Source organism: Oncorhynchus masou, chromosome 28 (assembly GCF_036934945.1).
Source record: "Oncorhynchus masou masou isolate Uvic2021 chromosome 28, UVic_Omas_1.1, whole genome shotgun sequence".
Taxonomy (NCBI): Eukaryota; Metazoa; Chordata; class Actinopteri; order Salmoniformes; family Salmonidae; genus Oncorhynchus; species Oncorhynchus masou.
In genome coordinates this window covers 68,689,612-68,711,552 of record NC_088239.1, presented here as the reverse complement: position 1 = coordinate 68,711,552, position 21,941 = coordinate 68,689,612, and the positions used below count along the sequence as shown (strand labels likewise).

The window sequence follows — 21,941 nt, the reverse complement described above, 5'->3', positions numbered from 1 at the left end:
TAGGGATTGAGACGGTTAGGGAGGGAGTGAGTTAGGGAGGGAGGGAGTCAGGGAGTTAGGGAGGGAGTTAGAGGGAGGGATGGAATTAGGGAGGGCGGGAAGGAGTTAGAGAGGGAGGGATGGAGTTAGGGAGGGAGTGTGTTAGGAAGGGAGGGAGTTAGGTAGTGAGGGAGTGAGGGAGGGAGGAAGTTAGGGAGGGTGTTAGGGAGGGAGGGAGTTAGGGAGGGAGGAAGTTAGAGAGGGAGTTAGAGAGGGAGGGATGGAGTTAGGGAGGGAGTGTGTTAGGTAGTGAGGGAGTTAGGGAGGGAGGAAGTTAGAGAGAGGGAGTTAGAGAGGGAGTTAGGGAGGGAGTTACAGTGGTTCCTCCTTTAAAAGTTGAAGCGTACTGTGGCACAGCTTGCATGGTGCTGCAGAATTCTATGGCACGTTATTTAAGTGTGAACCACTGGTACCATTAATGCTAGTTAGTGCTAGTTTGACCACCGGAGGACATATTTTTGGAGGCATTTGATAGCCTTCATTAATGGCTGTACTAAAGAATGCGGGCACACGGGAGACCGGGGTTCAATTCCCGACGGGGAGGAAGGAGTAGGCTGTCCTTGTAAATAAGAAATTGTTCTTAATAACTGATTCCATATGTGTTATTTAATAGTTGTGATGTCTTCACTATTATTCTACAATGTAGGAAATAGTAAAAATAAAGAAAAACTCTGGAATGAGTTGGTGTGTCCAAACTTTTGTCTGGTACTTGCTTAATTAATTTTATTATTACTATGGTGTTTCTATTCCAAGAAAAACAAAAAGTTTTCCATTAGGATGGAACGGAAAATATGGCTCTGTACAACTTGAATGTCAGGAGTACAGTACTGGGCTATTTACCTGAAGAATCCCTGTGTCGTGCGTGCATGCGGGAGACCGGGGTTCAATTCCCCAACAGGAGGAAGGAGTAGGCTGTCATTGTAAATAACAATTTCTTCTTAACTGACTTGCCTAGTTAAATAAAGGTCACACTAAGAGCATAACTTTTCTACATCGTACTTTTCTAATTCTAATCTAACCAATACCTAAACGGAAATTCAGGGGAAATAAAACTCTCATTGATTTATCAAGACCTGTCTCCATGCCTGTCACAGAGCAGCACAAAAAAGTGCTAAAATAGTTGTAGGCTATTGCTTCAAATCCAATTGCTTCTAACTTCAATATGCTCTTTAAATAAATACACCCTTTTTAACAGCACATTATTCAACAGTAGTGAGACTCATGTTGCCTACGGTAGGCCTATACTATATCTAAAAATATTACGTGACTCTCCGTCAATAATTACATATTGAGGATTCTAAATTAAAACCAAAAGCCGCCTCATGGGTCTCCCAGTGGCGGCCGTCACAAGTATCTGTAGTAACGCATTTTGCATTGCGGTGACTTAGACAGCTGTGCCACTGGGGAGGCCCCATATCCACAAAGTATCAAAATACAGAAAGGTGTTGGTAAAGGTATATTGTCCTGCTAATAGCCCATAATTATAATACTGTAAATGGTGTCCAGGTGTCACGATCTTGTAAATGAGCAGACCAAGGCGCAGCGTGAGTATAGTTCCACATATTTATTTAAGTGAAACTAACAAAACAAAATATCAAAACTTACAAAGACCATGAGGACGTAGTGCCCAAACAACACTAACAAACAATGAATATCCCACAAAACACAGGTGGGGAAATAGCTACCTAAATATGATCCCCAATTTGTATCATTATTTTATTAATGAAAGCATAAAAAAGCCATTATTAGTTACATTATTTTAGTTTGAATGTGCAGACTGGCACTAAGAACAGAACAGAGGGAGCATTTCCCTTGTCAACGACATTATTAGTGCAATGCCCCTTAAAGTGTTGCCAGTGTGGTGGGGTGAGGTCCGCCCCCTCTCCCCCTTCCTCCCCCATGGGCTAGGTCGGTCTTCTGTGAGTGGCTCTGCGGCCCATTCCGTGCCCCCTGCCTCGTGCCTTGAAACTCGCTGGCCTTCAGTGGATACAGCTGGAGAACTGCAAGGCAATCCCATTTTGCGCACCTCGAGAGCCATGACCAATATATATTGTCCTGCTAATAACAGAGTTAGTATTATATCTGGGAGAATATCCAACAGGCTTTTATATAATTCAAAATGTATAATAAATCACTTTTTTTTTAAATAACATTTTGGAGATGATTTCATCTTCAAATAACATAAAATGGGCGAGATGTTATTTAGAATGATTTATTTCTGTTTTTAGAGGGAGAGAAACCAAAAAACCTACAGTCATCTCATGGGTCTCACAGTCAAGGACAGCACAGGTATTGAACTAGCATCTGCAGTAACACAGTAGTAGGCCGTTGCGCCACTCAGGCGCTTTATAACACGACCAGTCAGGAGTGGCCTACAGTACGACAGTAAGAGCAAAATAATCCTAACAAAATAAAATAATAAAAACAATTATCAGTTTGTATTTAGGTTTATATCGCCCATTCATTGTCGGTTAGAGACACAGTAGGACCCAAAAGCAGTGCTCTAACTCAACCTTGCGCTGGTCTGGGGCAATGAAGTGGTGACGCAGGGTACCGTACTAAACCACAAATTACCTCTAAGTAACGCAGCATAATCGCAAAACTTTTAGTGGAGCAACCACTGTAGAGAGGGAAAGAGTTAGAGGGGGAAAGAGTTAGAGGGGGAAAGAGTTAGAGAAGGAGGGAGGGATTGATGAAGTTAGGGAAGGAGTTAGGGAGGGAGGATGTTAAGGAGGGAGGAAGTTAAGGAGGGGGTTAGAGAGGGAGGGAGTTAGGGATTGAGGGAGGCATTGGGTCTTCTTCTAAAAAACAGAAGCGATCTGCTGCTCTGGCTATAGTCAGCCTTAAACTACTGTAGTTAAATACATACAGGTCTAGATGGAACACTGACACGCACACGTAGGCACCAATGTACACAAGCTCCCCTTTTCTCTCTCATTTTCTCTCTCCTTTTCTGTCTCTCTCTCTTACAAACACACCTCTCTTTACACTTTCTCAAACACACACCCGCACACAATCACTCACACACACACGCACACACACACACGCACACACAAAGAAAAGCCTATTAAATAATACAAGGAAAATAAACTGATGAGAGATTCACAAAAAGCCTAGAGATGTCAAAGGTTCACCAGTTCATCTTAATTGTCTCCTCCTCTTGTTTCTCCTGCGAACATCACAGTTGGGTCTTGGAAAAGAGCGAGCGGCGGAGTTCAGTGTGCACCTGTCTGTGTTTTGCCCCTGTGCACCTTTCCTTTGATGTCGGTGTGTGAGCTTCTCCTCTTCTGCCGATGCCGGTGAAAGCACTCCTTTCAATAGACATGTGTTCAAAGACCCCCCTCGACCACGCAGCCCTGATGTCACCATCACTCACTCCTCTCCTCTGTCTGGGGATCCAAAAACATAGAGACCCAGGAAACCTGAGCCTACGCCTTCACCACGGTGAATCACTAAAACAATACAGAAATACACTACGGAAAAAGAAGGAACAGCACATCAAAAATCAGCTCAATGTAATTGAAGAATCCATAGAGTTTAACCACTTCTGGAAAATTGAAAACTAAACAAACAACACGAAGAGTTATCTATCCAAAACAGAGATGTGTGGATAAACCCCTTATCCAATCTTGTTGGCTCTAAAAGAACAAACAGCAAAAACATACATGATCAAATACAAATCTTAGAATCAACTATTAGAGACTACCAGAACCCACTGCATTCTCCAATTACATTGAATGAACTACAGGACAAAATACAAACCCTCCAAACCAAAAAGGCCTGTGGGGTTGATGGTATCCTAAATGAAATGATAAAATGTACAGACTATGTAACGAGTTTCTTCTAACTCCTCCTCTGACGAAGAGGTGGAACAAGGATCAGACCAAAATGCAGTGTGGTTAGTTAGATACATCTTTAATGAAGATGAAACACAAACAATACAAAACAACAAACGTGGAAAACCTAAACAGCACTATCTGGTGCAGCAAACACATAGACAGGAACAATCACCCACAAACACACAGTGAAACCCAGGCTACCTAAATATGGTTCCCAATCAGAGACAATGACTAACACCTGCCTCTGATTGAGAACCATATCAGGCCAGACATAGAAATAGACAAACAAGACATCCAACATAGAATGCCCACTCAGATCACACCCTGACCAACCAAAACATAGAAACATACAAATAAACTATGGTCAGGGTGTGACAGACTACAAATTCCAATTGGCTATACTTAAACTCTTTAACATCATCCTCAGCTCTGGCATATTCTCCAATATTTGGAACCCAATCCACAAATGTGGAGAGAAATTTAACCCCAATAACTACTGCGGGATATGTGTCAACAGCAACCTTGGGAAAATCCTCTGCATTATCGTCAACAGTAACCTTGGGAAAATCCTCTGCATTATCATTAACAGCAACCTTGGGAAAATCCTCTGCATTATCATTAACAGCAACTTTGGGAAAATCCTCTGCATTATCATTAACAGCAGACTCATACATTTCCTCAGCAGAAACAATGTACTGAGCAAATGTCAAATTTAATTTTTTACCAAATTACTGTATGACAGACCATATATTCACCCTGCACACTGACAAACAAACCAAAACAAAGGCAAAGTCTTCTCATGCTTTGTTGATTTCAAAAAGGCTTTAGACTCAGGTTGGCACGAGGGCCTGTATACAAATTGATGGAAAGTGGTGTAAGGGGAAAAACATAAGATATCATAAAATCCATGTACACAAACAACATGGGTGCACTTAAAATGGACAAAAAAACACGTACATTTCTTTCCACGGGGCCGGGGGGTGAGACAGGAATGCAGCTTGAGCCCAAACCTTTTCAACATATACAGTACCAGTAAAACGTTTGGACACACCTACTCATTCCAGGGTTTTTCTTTATTGTTGCTATTTTCTACATTGTAGAATCATAGTGAAGACATCAAAGCTATGCAATAACACATGGAATCATGTAGTAAGCAGAAAAAAACATTGCCTTAATGACAGCTTTGTACACTGTCAGGGAAAAGTTATGTATTGACCTTCTTTGTTGGCGATATAAGAATGATTTACTTAATAAACAGTAAGATATTTCTGTCCTGATAATGCTGTGTTTTATGGTCTCCACTCTAGCACCCTGCAGCTAGTCTGGGTGTTGAAGACATGGGTTCTACTAGAGATGACAATTGATTTGTGTTGGTGATAAAAAACCTAAAAGCTAGCACTCTATAGACAAGATGTGATGTGTGTGACTCGAGATAGAGAGAGAGAGCCTGTAAGAGTACAGAACAATGCCTCATCTTCCTGGCATCCTGGAAACTAACTTGGCTTTCTCTCAGCCAGCATCACCTGGAACGCTTTTCCAACAGTCTTGGAGGAGTTCCCACATATGCTGAACACTTGTTGGCTGCTTGTCCTTCCCTCTGTGGTCCAACTCATCCAAAACCATCTCAATTGGGTTGTGGTCAGGTGATTGTGGAGGCCAGGTCATCTGATGCCGAACTCCATCACTCCATTTCTTGGTCGAATAGCCCTTATTATAGTTATTTCATAGTGTTGATGTCTTCACTATTATTCTACAATGTAGAAAATAGTAAACATAAAGAGGGGGAAAGTAGGTGTGTCCAAACTATATCAATGAATTGGCGAGGGTACTAGAACAGTCTGCAGCACCTGGCCTCACCCTACTAGAATCTGAAGTTAAATGTCTACTGAAAGAGAAAGAGAGAAAGGGGGTCTGGTAGAAAGAGAGAGAGTGAGAGAAAGGGGTTCTGATTGAGAGAGATGGAGTTATTAAACCCAGAGGAAAAACAAAAAATACTCATGTGCGAAGGAGCCAACGGCTCTTCTTGCAGCTAAATATGTATTTTACTGCCATAGCCTGAGGGACACTGAATAATAACATCTGCATAGTAAACAATTACTTACTTATTATTTTTGTTATTACTATTAATATTGTTATTGTGATCATTATTCCAAATAGTAGTGGTACGGGTAGGAGTGGTTGATGGTACTGATAGCAATTTAATGATGGTGGTAGTATTATTAGTAGTAGTAATGATGATGTTAGTTGTAGTACTGATGTAATGGTGAGGATGACAGTTAGTTATAGTTTAATTTTCCATGTTTAGCCTTTAATATTTGTTATTTATATATATATATATATATATATATATATATATATATATATATATATACATACTATTGACTGTTACAATTTTATATTATTATTCTCCATAATTTTATTACAATATATATTGTATACATTGTTGCTTTGGCAATATTGACGCAATGTTTTTCATGCCAATTAAGCAGCTTGAATTTGGATATTTGAATTTGAGAGGGAAACACAGAGACAGAGAGGGAAAAAGAGAAACAGAAATAAACTGAGAAACCAAAGAGTGTTTTTCACAAGAATCAGTGATATAAGAGTTGCAGCCACGCAGAGGGAGAAACAATAAGAGTTGCCCTGCAGCCACGCAGAGGGAGAAAAGCATTGTGAAGAATTAACACAGAGATGTTACTAGTGGCAAAGAGAAGTGGAATCATTCCGCTGTCAGCTTTATAGCACTGTTTTTTTTATTCTATTCATCTCTCTCTCTCTCTCTCTCTGCCCGATGTCACAATGTGAACCAGAGAGGGGATGGGTTCTCAACGCTGTCTTAAAAGCACCCAATACGTTTCCCTTTTAGGACATACATTTTGAATCAAAGCAAATAAATAATGTATATTTGAACCTTTTAACGGCATCACAGACTTCCAGCTGACGGCTTTTACAGATTTAATCACAAGACAACAATGTCTCACTCATTAGCTGTTCTAGGCATTTGAGAAACAAATCTCTCGCGCTAATGGTTTAACCAAAAAAAAACAAAGAAACACCCTGACAAATTTCACACTTTATGGTCCCAACAAGTATAATTAGTCCGATGCTCTAAAAACCTCAGAGCTTTGGAATGAGTTATGGATGATTCTGAACCAGTTTTAAGAAGATAATTGAGTATATCTTTCATTTTTAGTATGTATTTTTTCACCGGCTCGTTGCCAGGGTGACAACGGGACAGTATGCTCCCAGTTGTGTATTTATTTCCATTCTATACTGTTGAAGTCTGAAGTTTACATACACTTAGATTTTTCAATCACTTAAGTTATGAACCCCCTTCCCCCAGCAGTCTAGGGGGGAGGGAAATGAGACCCGTAACATATCTCATGCAAATCACAACAGTGAAAAGGAACAGTGAGAACTAAAAGACATCCACAGACAACCGAAACCTACCGTCAAACACTTTAGTTGTAACGGCTTTCCTCCACCTTCTCTGACGAAAAGGTGGAACAAGGATCGGACCAAAATGCAACGTGATTCGTTCGATACATCTTTAATAATGAAGAACACGAACAATGCAAAACAATAAACGTTGAAAACCGAAACAGCTGGTGCAACAAACACAGAGACAGGAACAATCACCCACAAACACACAGTGAAACCCAGGCTACCTAAATATGGTTCCCAATCAGAGACAACGATAATCACCTGACTCTGATTGAGAACCGCCTCAGGCAACCATAGACTAATCTATACACCCCACACAACCCCAAGACGAAACACACTACAAATAAACCCATGTCACACCCTGGCCTGACTCAATAAATGAATATAATATAATAAATATAGACCAGGGCGTGACATTAGGTTTATTGTCAAGTTTAGGTTTATTGTTTATTGTCAAGCACAGGGTAATGGGGTGTGGAAAAAAGGGGCTGAGATGGACCCAAGGAAATAAATAATAAATATTTGAAAAAAACCTAAGCACGTCTTACTGGGTACTGGGTCTTACTGGGTAAAGAACAGCTAGCTAACTAACCAAAGTTTTCCTACGGGGAATGTATGCCCAAGGGAGACTTGGTTGGTTATCCCCATTTCCCACCAAAAACCAACAATAATACACCACAGCAGTACATACTCACATGATAACAGACAATGTGAGATGTATCTGCACAAACAAACTAAACTGTGGGGTATGAAAGAATATGTGGTCTTCAGAAAATCCAAAGAGAGGGAGAGAGAGTCAGAAGGAGAGAGAGTGAGAGTCTGGGAAAACAACTGACTGGGTTTTTAAACCAAGGGAAAGGGAATGTGATTGGGTAAGGAAAACAAGAGGAGGTGTGTCTTCAGATTGATGCGACTGATGACTGCCACCTGTTACTAGGACAGAGGAGAAATACAAATACCCCCAGGATACCTGTATCCATAACAACTCCACACATTTCTTGTTAACAAATAGTCTATAGTCTTGGCAAGTAGGTTAGGACGTCTACTTTATGGAAATATTAGTATTTTTTCCAACAATTGTTTACAGACAGATTATTTCACTTATAATTCACTGTATCACAATTCCAGTGGGTCAGAAGTTTACATACACTAAGTTGACTTTGCCTTTAAACAGCTTGGACAATTCCAGAAAATGTCATGGCTTTAGAAGCTTCGGATAGGCTAATTGATATAATTTGAGTCAATTGGAGGTGTACCTGTGGATGTATTTCAATGCCTACCTTCAAACTCACTGCCTCTTTGCTTGACATCATGGGAAAATGAAAACAAATCAGCCAAGACCTCAGAAAAATTATTGTAGACCTCCACAAGTCTGGTTCATCATTGGAGAGCAATTTACAAGCACCCGAAGGTACCACATTCATATGTATAAACAATAGTACGCAAGCATAAACACCATGGCACCACGTACTTTGGTGCAAAAAGTGCAAATCAATCCCAGAACAACAGCAAAGGACATTGTGAAGACGCTGGAGGACACAGGTACAAAAGTATCTATATCCACAGTAAAAACGAGTCTTATAATCGACATAATCTGAAAGGCCGCTCAGCAAGGAGGAAGCAACTGCTCCAAAACCGCCAGATTATGGTTTGCAAATGCACATGGGGACAAAGATCGTACATTTTGGAGAAATGTCCTCTGGTCTGATGAAACAATAATAGAACTGTTTGACCATAAAGACCATCGTTATGTTTGGAGGGAAAGGGGGAGGCTTACAAGCCGAAGAACACCATCCCAACCGTGAAGCACGGGTGTGGCAGAATCATGTTGTGGGGGTGCTTTGCTGCAAGAGGGACTGGTGCACTTCACAACAAAGATGGCATCATTTGGAAGGAAAATTATGTAGATATATTGATGCAACATCTCAAGACATCAGTCAGGAAGTTAAAGCTTGGTCGCAAATGGGTCTTCCAAATGGACAATGACCTCAAGCATAATTCCAAAGTTGTTGCAAAAATGCTTAAGGACAACAAAGTCAAGATATTGGAGTGGCCATCACAAAGCCCTGACCTCAATCAGATAGGACATTTGTAGGCAGAACTGAAAAAGTGTGCGCGAGCAAGGAGGCCTACAAACCGGACCCAGTTACTCCAGCTCTGTCAGGAGGAATGGGCCAAAATTCACCCAACTTATTGTGGTAAGCTTGTGGAAGGCTACCTGACACATTTGACCCAAGTTAAACAATTTAAAGGCAATGCTACCAAATACTAATTGAGTATATGTAAACTTCTGACCCACTCAGAATGTGATGAAAGCAATAAAAGCTGAAATAAATCATTCTCTCTTCTATTATTCTGACATTTCACATTCTTAAAATAATGTGGTGATCCTAACTGACCTAAAACAGTGATTTTTACTTGGATTAAAAGTCAGGAATTGTGAAAAGCTGAGTTTAAATGCATTTGGCTAAGGTGTATGTATCGTTAGGATGTTTTTAACATAAAACATGAATAATGTTCCAACCGGAAAATTCCTTTGTCTGAAGAAAAGCACTGGAACGAGAGGTAACTCTGTCGGGAGCGAGCATCATGAGACCAAGGCTCTCTGCCAGACCACTGACTCAAAGAGCTCTTATGAGCGCCTACTTTATAGTAGAATCCTCAAACCACTTTCTAAAGGCGGTGGACATCTAGTGGAAGCCGTAGGGAGTGCAACTTTATCCATTTCTCAATGTGTATTCGGTAGGCCAAGCTTTGAGAAACTTTTTCTCAGGTTTTCGCCTGCCATATGAGTTATGTTATACTCACAGACATCAGTCAAACAGTTTTAGAAACTTCAGAGTATTTACTATCCAATACTAATAATAATATGCATATATTGGCATCTGAGACAGAGTAGGAGGCAGTTCACTCTGGGCACGCTATTCATCCAAAAGTGAAAATGCTGCCCCCTATCCCAAAGAGGATAACTGAACAATAGGTTCTCTTAGTGGAGTTCAGCCATGTTTTGGCAACCTTGGCTGGATAATTGAACTGTTTAATTAGATGCACTCAATGCCACTTGGCCACTGACTGGAATTGTACACAATACCAAACACAATGGAAATGATTTCTAGTTAAAAAACTGCATTGTTGTCAGTTGCATGTGATTTCTGGGAAGGGCGTATTGGATCGGTGCCCTCGAGGAGTCTATTTGAATAGATGTTGTTGTTACCAACTATTGTCATTTTACAAAGCTGTCTGGATCTGATACACTGGAGTTTAGCCCTGCTGGTACACACTTGTAGGGTGATACTGTTAACACATTCATAGTTAGACAATCATTGGGTTCACAGTAGTAGGTACAGTGTAGTAATATAGTCATAACAAATTAAGTCCATTGTAGTCACAAAACATTACAAACAAAACATTACAAACATTACACATTACAAACAACCTACACATTACAAACACATTACAAACAACCTACACATTACAAACAACCTACACTATGCAGTAGAACATTATAATTCCAAGGTTATCAACAAAACGACAAACCAAAAATAATATATATTTTATAATCAGTCACATTCTAAATCACAGACTCATCTTATGAAAGAGTCCATATTGCTTTTAATACTTTACCTGGACAGATGTCAGTACCAACCTTCTCCATTCCTAATGAGTCCTTTATAAAACATGTAAAACAACTTCCTTGTGTCTAGTTGTTCACCTTGCCGACACAGAGGAGAGAGTTTTCTCCTCGTTAAACTGTGACTGAAAGGGAGATCATTGGAATAAATAAAGAGGGGGAGGCTCCTCTAATGGAGCAATCAACATGATAATTCACCAGCAACACACCTCAAGATCCTCATTGCAGAAGAGCAGAGGCAGTTTAAATACAGTGGCAAGAAAAAGTTTGTAAACCCTTTGGAATTATCTGGGTTTCTGCATAAATTGGTCATATAACTTAATCTGATCTTCATCGAAGTCACAACAATAGACAAACACATTCTGCTTAAACTAATAACACACTAACAAGTATTCATTTTTATGTCTAACCATTCACAGTGCAAGGTGGAAAAAGTATGTGAACCCTTAGATTTAATAACTGGTAGACCCTCCTTTGGCAGCAATCACCTCAACCAAATGTTTTCTGTAGTTGCGGATCCGACCTGCACAACAGTCAGGAGGAATTGTGGACCATTCCTCCTTACAGAACTGTTCAGTTCAACAATATTCTTGGGATGTCTGGTGTGAACCTGTCTCTTGAGGTCATGCCACAGCATCTCAATCGGATTGAGGTCAGTGCTCTAACTGGGACACTTCAGAAGGTGTATTTTCTTCTGTTGAAGCCATTTTGTTTTTGATTTACTTCTGTGTTTTTTGGTTGTTGCCCTGTTGCATCACCCAACTTCTGTTGACCTTCAATTGGCGGACAGATAGTCTTACATTCTCCTGCAAAATGTCTTGATAAACATGGAAATTCATTTTCCCTTCGTTGATAGCAAGCTGTCCAGGCCCTGTGGCAGCAAAGCAGCGCCAAACCACGATGCTCCCTCCACCATACTTTATAGTTGATATGAGGTGTTGATCTTGGTGTGCTGTGCCTTTTTTTCTCCACACATAGTGTTGTGTGTTCCTTCCAAACAACTCAACTTTAGTTTTATCTATCCACAGAATATTTTGCCAGGTGTGCAATGGAACATCCAGGTGCTCTTTCGTGAACTTCAAACGTGCAGCAATGGTTTTTTTGGACAGCGGTAGCTTCCTCCGTAATGTCTTCCCATGAACACCATTCTTGTTTAGTGTTCTACGTATCTTAGACTCGTCAACAGAGATGTTAGCATGTTCCAGAGATTTCTGTAAGTCTTTAGCTGACACTCTAGGATTCTTCTTAACCTCATTGAGCATTCTGCACTGTGCTCTTGCAGTCATCTTTTCAGGACAGCCACTCCTAGGGAGAGTAGCAACAGTGCTGAACTTTCTCTGTTTATAGACAATTTGTCTTACCGTGGACTGATGGCTTTTACAGATACTTTTGTAACCCTTTCCAGGTTATGTTATGTTATGGTTTTCTTGAGTTGAAGGAGAGGCGGACCAAAATGCAGCGTGGTTTCTATTCATGGTACTTTAATAAAGACACTATACATGAATAGACTAACAAAAACAATAAACGTGAGAAACCTAAACAGCCCTATCTGGTGCAAACACAGAGACAGGAACAATCACCCACAAAACCCAACACCAAACAGGCTACCGAAATATGGTTCCCAATCAGAGACAATGACTAACACCTGCCTCTGATTGAGAACCATATCAGGCCAGACATAGACATAGACAAACAAGACATCCAACATAAAATGCCCACTCAGATCACACCCTGACCAAACAAAACATAGAAACATACAAAGCAAACTATGGTCAGGGTGTGACATTATGCAAGTCAACAATTCGTAATTTTAGGTCTTCTGAGATCTCTTTTGTTTGAGGCATGATTCACATAAGGAAATGCTTCTTGCGAATAGCAGATGCAAATTTTGTGAGTGTTTTTATAGGTCAGGGCAGCTCTAAACAAAATCTCCAATCTCGTCTCATTAATTGGACTCCAGATTAGCTCACTCCAGTTAGCTATTGGGGAAGTCATTAGCTTAAGGGTTCACATACTTTTTCCAACCTACACTGTGAATGTTTAAATTATGTATTCAATATAGACAAGGAAAATACAATAATTGGTGTGCTATTAGTTTAAGAAAACTGTGTTTGTCTGTTATTGTGACTTTGATGAAGATCAGATCAAATTTTATGATCAATTTATAATCAAGTAATTCCAAAGGGTTCACATACTTTTTCTTGCCACTGTAACTCAACAATAGCATTGAATTAGCGTGGCTGGCTAGGAAGACCACACCTGGGCGTTTTAAGTTTTAACTAAGGACGACCATGAAGTCCTGCTTTGGAACGTTTCTCTGGCAGCCTGACCAATCCCCTACATAGTGCCCTGGTCAAAAGTATTGCACGATGTAAACAATAGGGTGCCATTGGGAGGCAGCCTCTGTTGAATTATTCTCAGGAAGAGTTGAAGAGAGAATCTCCAGGGCTTTCATTTGATAATGAATTATAGCTGTGTGTGTGTGTGTGTGTGTGTGTGTGTGTGTGTGTGTGTGTGTGTGTGTGTGTGTGTGTGTGTGTGTGTGTGTGTGTGTGTGTGTGTGTGTGTGTGTGTGTGTGTGTGTGTGTGTGTGTGTGTGTGCGTGCGTGCGTGTGTGCGTGGATCCAGATGGAAGCTTTTAAAGTTAAAAAATTTGAGGTGATCTTTTCCCTGAAGGGTTGTAGAGTCTGTGGAGGGAACTACCACTGTCTGTCTAGCCATAGGATGTGTTAATTGTTAGACTGGTATAGAGGACTGCTGAGTGTGTGTGGGTGCATGTGAGTGTTTATTGTGTGAAAGTGTATTGTGAAGTCTGAGAACGGAACATATGAACGACTGAGAAGCACCCTAGAATGTGCTGATGATCTGTGGAACTCAAAGAGTTGGTAGATGTAGACCCACCTCCTGTTGAGGGAAACTAAACCCAAACTAAGCCGCTCCTCTACCCAGCCACAGACTGGTTGTGTCCCAAATAGCACCCTATTTCTTACATTAGAGGTTACCAAACTTTTTTGGCCCACATCCCCATTTTGACATCTTGAAATTTTCATGACCCCAGCCATTATGTAATTAACAGTAAATGTAAGCTTTTTTATTTGGTGCTGTGGCAGTCAATTGATAAGCATCAAAACAGTATTTCTGATTGTCTTCTAAACTCACCATCACATACTTTTAATGTGGGGCTTTGACTGCCAATTGCAAATGAGTCTGACATAATGTCTCTAATCTCACCACCACTAATGAGATGGGTGTGCTTAATGCATGTAGTGTCAGAGCTTCTCAAAGTCAGGGGCGTTGTCAACAGCGCGCACCTGGATCAATATTTGGTTTTAATGCTGACAAGGGCACTGACTGAATCTTCACACAGATATGAGCTGGCGAAGGGTACCATCAGTTTTCTGGTGCTTTCAAGACAACTGGGAACTCTGAATAATATGAGGTCAAAGTATGAGGTCAGTGATCTTCAGGTCGGAAAGTCAGAGCTCTAGAAAGAGACTTGAGTTCCCGAGTTGGAAATCTGAGTTGGATGACAGTTCAAAAATGTTTTCCCAGTCTTAACTAATTTATTCATGAGTTCCCCGTTGTCTTGAACGCACTGAAGTCGAAATTTGCCGACTTCCCAGTTCTGAGTTCCCAGTTGTTTTGAACATGGCATTAATGGTCAGAGGTCTACTTATCTGTAGAATGTTTTTGTATTTCCCCTGCATGCTTGTGTTCAGTTCGTTCAGTTTACCAAATATGTCTGTTACAAAGGTTCATTACACAGAGAGTCAACCAAGTCTCATTTTTTACATCCATTGTGAAAGACAAGTTCCTCTATCAATGCGAAAGATCTTTCTAACACTCCCCCTCGATAACCACCAAGCCTGTGAAATAGAACATTGTCATGCTCTTATCCCATATCTCCACATAGTTTTGCGAACACACGTGCGCGCAGTGGATGTAGTTTAATGTTGTTTACAATCGAAGTTACCTGCTGCAGTATACACTGAGTGTACCAAACAGAACAGCCTCAATTTGTCTGAGCATGGACTCTACAAGGTGTAAAAATCATTCCACAGGGATGCTGGCCCATGTTGATTCCAATGCTTCTCAAAGTTGTGCCAAGTTGGCTGGATGTCCTTTGGGTGGTGGATCATTCTTGATACACACGGGAAACTGTTGAGCGTGAAAAACTCATCAGCATTGCTGTTCTTGACACAAACCGGTGTGCCTACTACTGTACCCCGTTCAAAGGCACTTAAATATTTTATCTTGCCCATGCACCCTGTCTCCTACCCTTCATCTACACTGATTGAAGTGTATTTTATTGACATCAATAAAGGATTACAACTTTGACCTCGATTCACCTGGTCAGTCTATGTTATGGAAATCAGGTATTCTTAAAGTTTGTATACTCAGTGTATCTCCGAGTTCTATGCTCAGCTCTTTTTCTGCCAGTTGCTCTTGGTGTAACATACAATGTGTCAGAGGGAGACACGTTCATAACTAGAGTCTGCCCACCGTCCTGCTATAGATGGAGCCCCATCTGTGCAAATGCCCAACATTCGATCCCATGGAATCTGTTTTTTTTTGTCAATCTAGTCACGCAGCACACTGTACATCCCCTGTTCCGTTTCATACTCGGGAATCATGAGACAGAACAATATGTCCTCGTGAATAGCACCCCCCGACATGTAGCTCACACTAAAGTCAATGCATGAGCATCTCGGGCCTCACAGCTAACGTCCATTTGCAGAGCATAAGCTGGGGAGTTTTTGAGTCATTCATTCAATTTCCTCTTGATTGCAAGCATAGCATAAACTTTGTTTAACAGTGTTATCTGACAAAGGTATTGATGTGAGTTTTCACCATCTCAAATTCATTGCAATAGTGTGGTTTCAGTCAAACGGTCAGGTGCAACCTTTTCCTATGCTCTAAGGGAACTCTGATTGAATTGTATATTTTAGATTTGAATAATTTCACCAGGGCTTGCTGTTTCACCAGAGTTTTCTGTTTCACCAAGGTTGCTGTTTCACCAGGGTTTGTTGTCAAATTAGGCCTTGTAGTGAGCCCTTGTCAACCCTCTGTCAGACCACGCTGAGACGTACAGAACTCCAGGATTGGTAATTCATTCAAATGAGACTGAGCCACGAGCAGTTCATTTTGGTGAGGTTTGGATAGGAAGATAACTGATTTTCTGATGAGGTGCGTCTGGGAAATGCCGTTGGCTCCTGACAATATGTTTCTGCTCTCTTGTTCACTATGGAATTGTTAAGCCAAACATGTTTGACTTGGTAATGAGTGACAAGTAGTTGGCAAGACAGCGCAAACAGATCTGGGACCAGGCTACTGAACAGTTGATCTATTGCTCATTCGGGTTCTCTTATCTTGTTTCTGTATGTTTCAAGTTTCAGTTTCAAATTGTATTAGTCGTATGTACGGGATACACATGGGGTACAGCGTAAAACAAAATGCTTACTTACAAGTTATTTTATGTAATCAGAGCACTATGTCATATATTTACTGTGACCTCAAACTGAAGCAGCTTGTTCCCATTGCTTACAGTTCAGTAATGATAACGGATCCTTGAAATCTCAGACCACAAGCTTAGTTTAAAGCTACAAAGCCTGGGGAAAATCAAGCTTTACTTTAATTCTTTCTCTTTCAAATCTGTTTTCATCCTAAGAAAACACCTGTATTCAGAGAATGTGTTTTGAACACCCAAGCTAGAGGTTGATATCTACTGAGCTGCAGACCCCCACTGTTAGTCTGTCTGAAACACCTCAGAGTGCCTTGAGTCCCCAGGTTGGACTGGAGGGAGGGAGAGAGAGAGAGAGAGAGTGAGAGAGAGAGAGAGAGAGAGAGAGGGAGGGAGGTGTGTTCCTGTCAGGATGTTTGTTTTTGTCAGGAGGTGTGTCAGTCACTGCTGCATCTTTGATCAGCGGAGTGCACAGCATTGGCCTGAAAGCACGATCAGTCTACACAGCAGGGGGAAACAAGACACAGGAGGTGGCAAGGATGTGTGGAAGGAGGGATGGCAACACTTTCCTCCGCTAGCACTCTCTGTCTATCACTCTTTCTCCACCCTCACTCTCTCTCCCCTCTGTCTGTCTCCCCCTCTCTCTCAACCTTAATTAGAGATTATTTAGACAGCCATGACAGTCCTGAACTGAAACAGACTCACTGAGTCAGTCACCACACAGCCGGTTGTGTGTCTGATGTATTTGTGTGTTTGTCTGTATTGTGTCTGTACACAATACAGGGCACCACATGCTGAGCTGGGTTGGGGTCAGTCGATTTCCTTCTCAGTCAGTCAGTTTCAGGAAATCTAATTGATTAACTGGAGATTTGTCAATCACTGGATTTAACTTTTTCTGAAAGATTGATTAAATTCAATCTTGAGCATTTCTATTTTGTATTTGTATTTATTATGGATCCCCATTAGCTGTTGCCAAGGCAGCAGCTGCTCTTCCTGGGGTCCGGCAAAATTAAGGCAGTTATACTATTTTAAAGACCTTACAATAGTTTCATAACAGATTTCACAATACACTAAATGTGTGCCCTCAGGCCCCTAATCCACTACCACATATCTACAACACAAAATCCATGTGTGTGTATAGCATGTATGTTATCATGTGTGTGTACTGTGGTTCGTCCTTTAAAGGTTTCAGCATACTGCAGCACAGCTTGGGTGGTGCCGCAGAATTCTATGGCACGTTATTTGAGTGCAAACCACTGGTACCATTAATGCTAGTTAGTGCTAGTTTGACCACCAAAGGGCATCTTTGAGAAGCATTTGATAGTCTTCAATAGTGGCTGTACTAGATGATTTCAAACCTTTTTTTGTAACATGGGAACTGATTTTAAGAAATTTAACTTAATTAATTCATTTGATTAATGGTATGGTGTTTCTATTCCAAGAAAAACAAAAAACCCTCTGGATTTCCGTTAGGATGGAACGGAAAATATGGCACAGTACAATGTGAGGATCGGGAGTAGGCTCCAGTACTTGGCTATTTAGCTAAATAATCCCCGCGATGTGTGGGCACGCTGGAGACCGGGTTTCAATTTCCCGTCGGGGAGGAAGGCGTAATCTGTCCTTGTAAATAAGAATGTATTCTTGGCTGACTTGCCTACTTAAATAAAGGTTACACTAAGAACATAACATTTCTAATTGTAGTCTAACCAATACCCGAATGGAGATTCAGTGAAAATTAAAATCTCATTGATTTATCAAGACCAGCTCCATGCTTGTCAGAGCAGTCCAAAATGCTTATAAAATAGTTGCAGGGTATTGCTTCAAATCCTATTGCTTCTAACTTCAATATGCTCTTTAAATGAATAAGACCTACACCACTTTTAACATCACATTATTCAACACTAGTGAGACTCATGTCGCCGATGGTAGGCCTAGAGTATATCGAAACATATGATGTGACTCTCCGCCAATAATTACATATAGGGATTGGAGGATTCTACATTTAAACCAAAAGCTGCCTCATGGGTCTCCCTGTGGCGGCCGACAACGATCAAAACTACATCTATAGCAACACATTTTGCACTGCGGGAGCCCCCATCTGCTCCGGAGCCCCATCCACAATGTCTAAAATACACAGCTGCCTCTGATTGAGAACCATACCAGTCCAAACACAGAAATACCAAATCATTGAAAAACAAACAGACAACCCACCCAACTCACGCACTGACCATACTAAAACAAAGACATAACAAAAGAACTAAGGTCAGAACGTGACAGTACACTCCCCCCCAAAGGTGCGGACTCGGGCCGCAAAACCTGAACCTAAAGGGGAGGGTCTGAGTGGGTGTCTGTCCGCGGTGGCGGCTCTGGCGCCGGACGTGGACACCACTCCACCATAGTCTTTGCCCGCCTCTTTACCCGCCTCTGTGGCCTCTTTAGAGCGGCGACCCTCGCCGCCGACCTCGGACTGGGGACCCTAGCAACGGGTCCCGAATGGACGGGAGATTCCGGCAGCACCGGACAGGCGGGATACTCCGGCAGCGTCAGAGTGAAGGGCGACTCCGGCAGCACCGGACCAGCGGGAGACTCCGGCAGCACCGGAGTGACGGGCGACTCCGGCAGCACTGGACCAGTGGGAGACTTTGTCAGCTCAGGACAGACATGCGACTCTGGCAGCTCAAGACAGACGGGAGACTCTGGCAGCTCAGTACATACGGGAGCACCTGCAGGAAGGAGACGGAGAGACAGCCTGGTGCGGGGGGCTGCCAACGGAGGCCTGGTGCGTGGAGGTGGCACCGGATAGACCAGACTGTGGAGTCACACTGGAAGTCTCGAACACCGAGCCTGCACAACCCTACCTGGCTGGATACTCCCTGTAGCCAGGCCAGTGCGGCGAGATGGAATAGACCGCACTGGGCTGTGCTGGCGAACCGGGGACACCATGCGTAGGACTGGTGCCATGTACCCCGGCCCGAGGAGACGCACTGGAGACCAGATGCGCTGAGCCGGCTTCATGGCACCTGGCTCGATGCCCACTCTAGCCCGGCCGATACGAGGCGCTGCGATGTAACATACCGGCATAACACGGTGCCTGCACGGTCCACCTCTCTCCACGGTAAGCACAGGGAGTTGGCTCAGGTCTCCTCCTACCTCCCCGTGTGCCACCCCCAATACATTTTTGGGTCTGCCTCTTGTCCCAGCCGCGCTTTTGTGCTGCCTCCTCATACCACCGTCTCTTGGCTTTCACTGCCTCCAGCTCTGCCTTGGGGAGGCGATTTTGCCCAGCCTGTGCCCAGGGTCCTTTGCCGTCCAAAATCTCCTCCCATGTCCAGGAGTCTTGAGATTTCTGCCGCTGCCTGTTACCACGCTGCGTGGTCCTTGGTTGGTGGGTGATTCTGTAACGGTCGTTGTTGGTGGAAGAAGGTGAGGACCAATGCGCAGCATGCTAAGTGTCCATATTTTTTATAAAAAAATTGAACACTAAACAAAAACAACAAAGTGAACAAAACCGAAACAGTTCTGTCTGGTGCAGAATACAAACACTCAAAAGAAAATATAATCACCCACCACTCAAGGGTGAAAACAGGCTGCCTAAGTATTGTTCTCAATCAGGGACAACGATTGACAGCTGCCTCTGATTAAGAACCATACCAGGCCAAACACAGAAATACCAAATCATAGAAAAACAAACATAGACAACCCACCCAACTCACGCACTGACCAAACTAAAACAAATACATAACAAAATAACTAAGGTCAGAACGTGACAGAGGTGTTGGTAAAGGTATATTGTCCTGCTAATCAGGCAACAAGTGTTTGAAAACATTCTTTATTGTAACCACAATGTCACAAAATATTTGTATCTACCTTTCCAATTACTTTTAGAGTTTGGGATTAATTTGATTAATATTATGGTGTTTCTATTCCAAGAAAAAAATAAAAACCTCTGTGTTTCCGTTAGGGTGGATTGGAAAATATGGCGCTCTACAATGTGACGGTTTGGAGTAGGTTACAGTACTGGGCTATTGAGCTAAAGAATTCCCGTGTCGTGCAGGCACGCGGGAGACCAAGGATTATTTCCCCAACGTGGCTTAAAGAGTAGGCTGTCCTTGACTTGCCTAGTTAAATAAAGGTTACATTAAGAGTATAACATTTCTACACCATAATTGTAGTCTAACCAATACCCAAACGGAGATTCAGTCAAAATAAAAATCGAATTAATTTATCAAGACCAGTCCTCATGCTTGTCTCAGAGCAGTGATAAATGGTGCTAATCCTATTGCTTCTAACTTCAATATGCTCTTAAAATAAATAGGACCTACACCACTTTTAACAGCACGTTACTCAATGCTAGTGAGATTCATGTTGCCTACGGTAGGCCCACTGTATATCGAAAAAGATTATGTGACTTACCGCCAGTAATTACATTTAGAGGATTGGAGGATTCTAAAATTAAAACCAAAATCCGTCTCATGGGTCTCACAGTGGCGGCCGGCGCAAGTATCTGTAGTCACGCTTTTTGTATTGTGATGTGGTGACTTAGACAGCTGTGCCACTGGGTAGGTCCCATCCACAAAGTATCAAAATACAAAGAGGTGTTGGTAAAGGTATATTCAATCAATCAAATGTATTTATAAACCCCTTTTTACATCAGCCAATGTCACAAAGCGCTATATACAGAAACCTAGCCTAAAACCCCAAACAGCAAGCAATGCAGATTTAGAAGCACAGTGGCTAGGAAACACTCCCTAGAATGGCAGGAACCTAGGAATAAACATAGAGAGGAACCAGGCTCTCTCTGAGGGGTGGCCAGTCCTCTTCTGGCTGTGCCGGGTGGAGATTATAACAGAACATGGCCAAGATGTTTGAACATTCATAGAGTCCAAAACAGCATGTCCGGGACAAGGTAGCACGTCCGGTGAACAGGTCAGGGTTCCATAGCCGCAGGCAGAACAGTTGAAACTGGAGCAGCAACACGACGAGGTGGACTGGGCACAGCAAGGAGTCATCAGGCCAAGTAGTCCTGAGGCATGGTCCTAGGGCTCAGGTCCTCCGAGAGAAGAGAAAGAGAAAGAGAAAGAGAAAGAGAGAGAGAAAGTTAGAGATAATTAGAGGGTGCATACTTAAATTCACACAGGACACCAGATAAGACATGATAAATACTCCAGATATAACAGACTGACCCTAGCCCCCCAACACGTAAATTATTGCAGCATAAATACTGGAGGCTGAGACAGGAGAGGTTGGGAGACACTGTGACTCTGTCCGACTACACCCCTGGACAGGGCCAACCAGGCAAAATATAACCCCACCCACTTTGCAAAAGCACAGCCCCCTGATAATAGCTCATAATGTGCTATTATAATACTGTACATTTTTAGGTGGATTAAACTGAAATTTCAATCAATCACGGCCGGTTGTGATACAGCCAACCTAACTTAGAAATACATTTGACGATAGAATTCTCCCCCTACCTTCCTTCTAGGCAAGTCTATTATCCAGCTACCTGCTAATTAGCCATAATGGT

The 21,941-nt window shown here is 42.1% G+C and overlaps 1 protein-coding gene and 1 long non-coding RNA gene across 2 annotated transcripts in view; one reads left to right on the top strand and one right to left on the bottom strand.

Annotated features, from left to right (window-relative positions):
* The window catches only part of LOC135518153 (fibrinogen C domain-containing protein 1-like), a 233,619-nt gene that overhangs the window by 195,763 nt on the left and 15,915 nt on the right, over positions 1-21,941 (top strand). The window lies entirely within an intron of this gene.
* LOC135518154 (uncharacterized) overlaps positions 12,408-21,941 on the bottom strand; it is a 57,055-nt gene continuing 47,521 nt past the window's right edge. The window contains exon 2 of the long non-coding RNA XR_010452117.1: positions 12,408-21,464. This is a non-coding gene — a long non-coding RNA (uncharacterized LOC135518154). The remainder of the gene's footprint in view (positions 21,465-21,941) is intronic.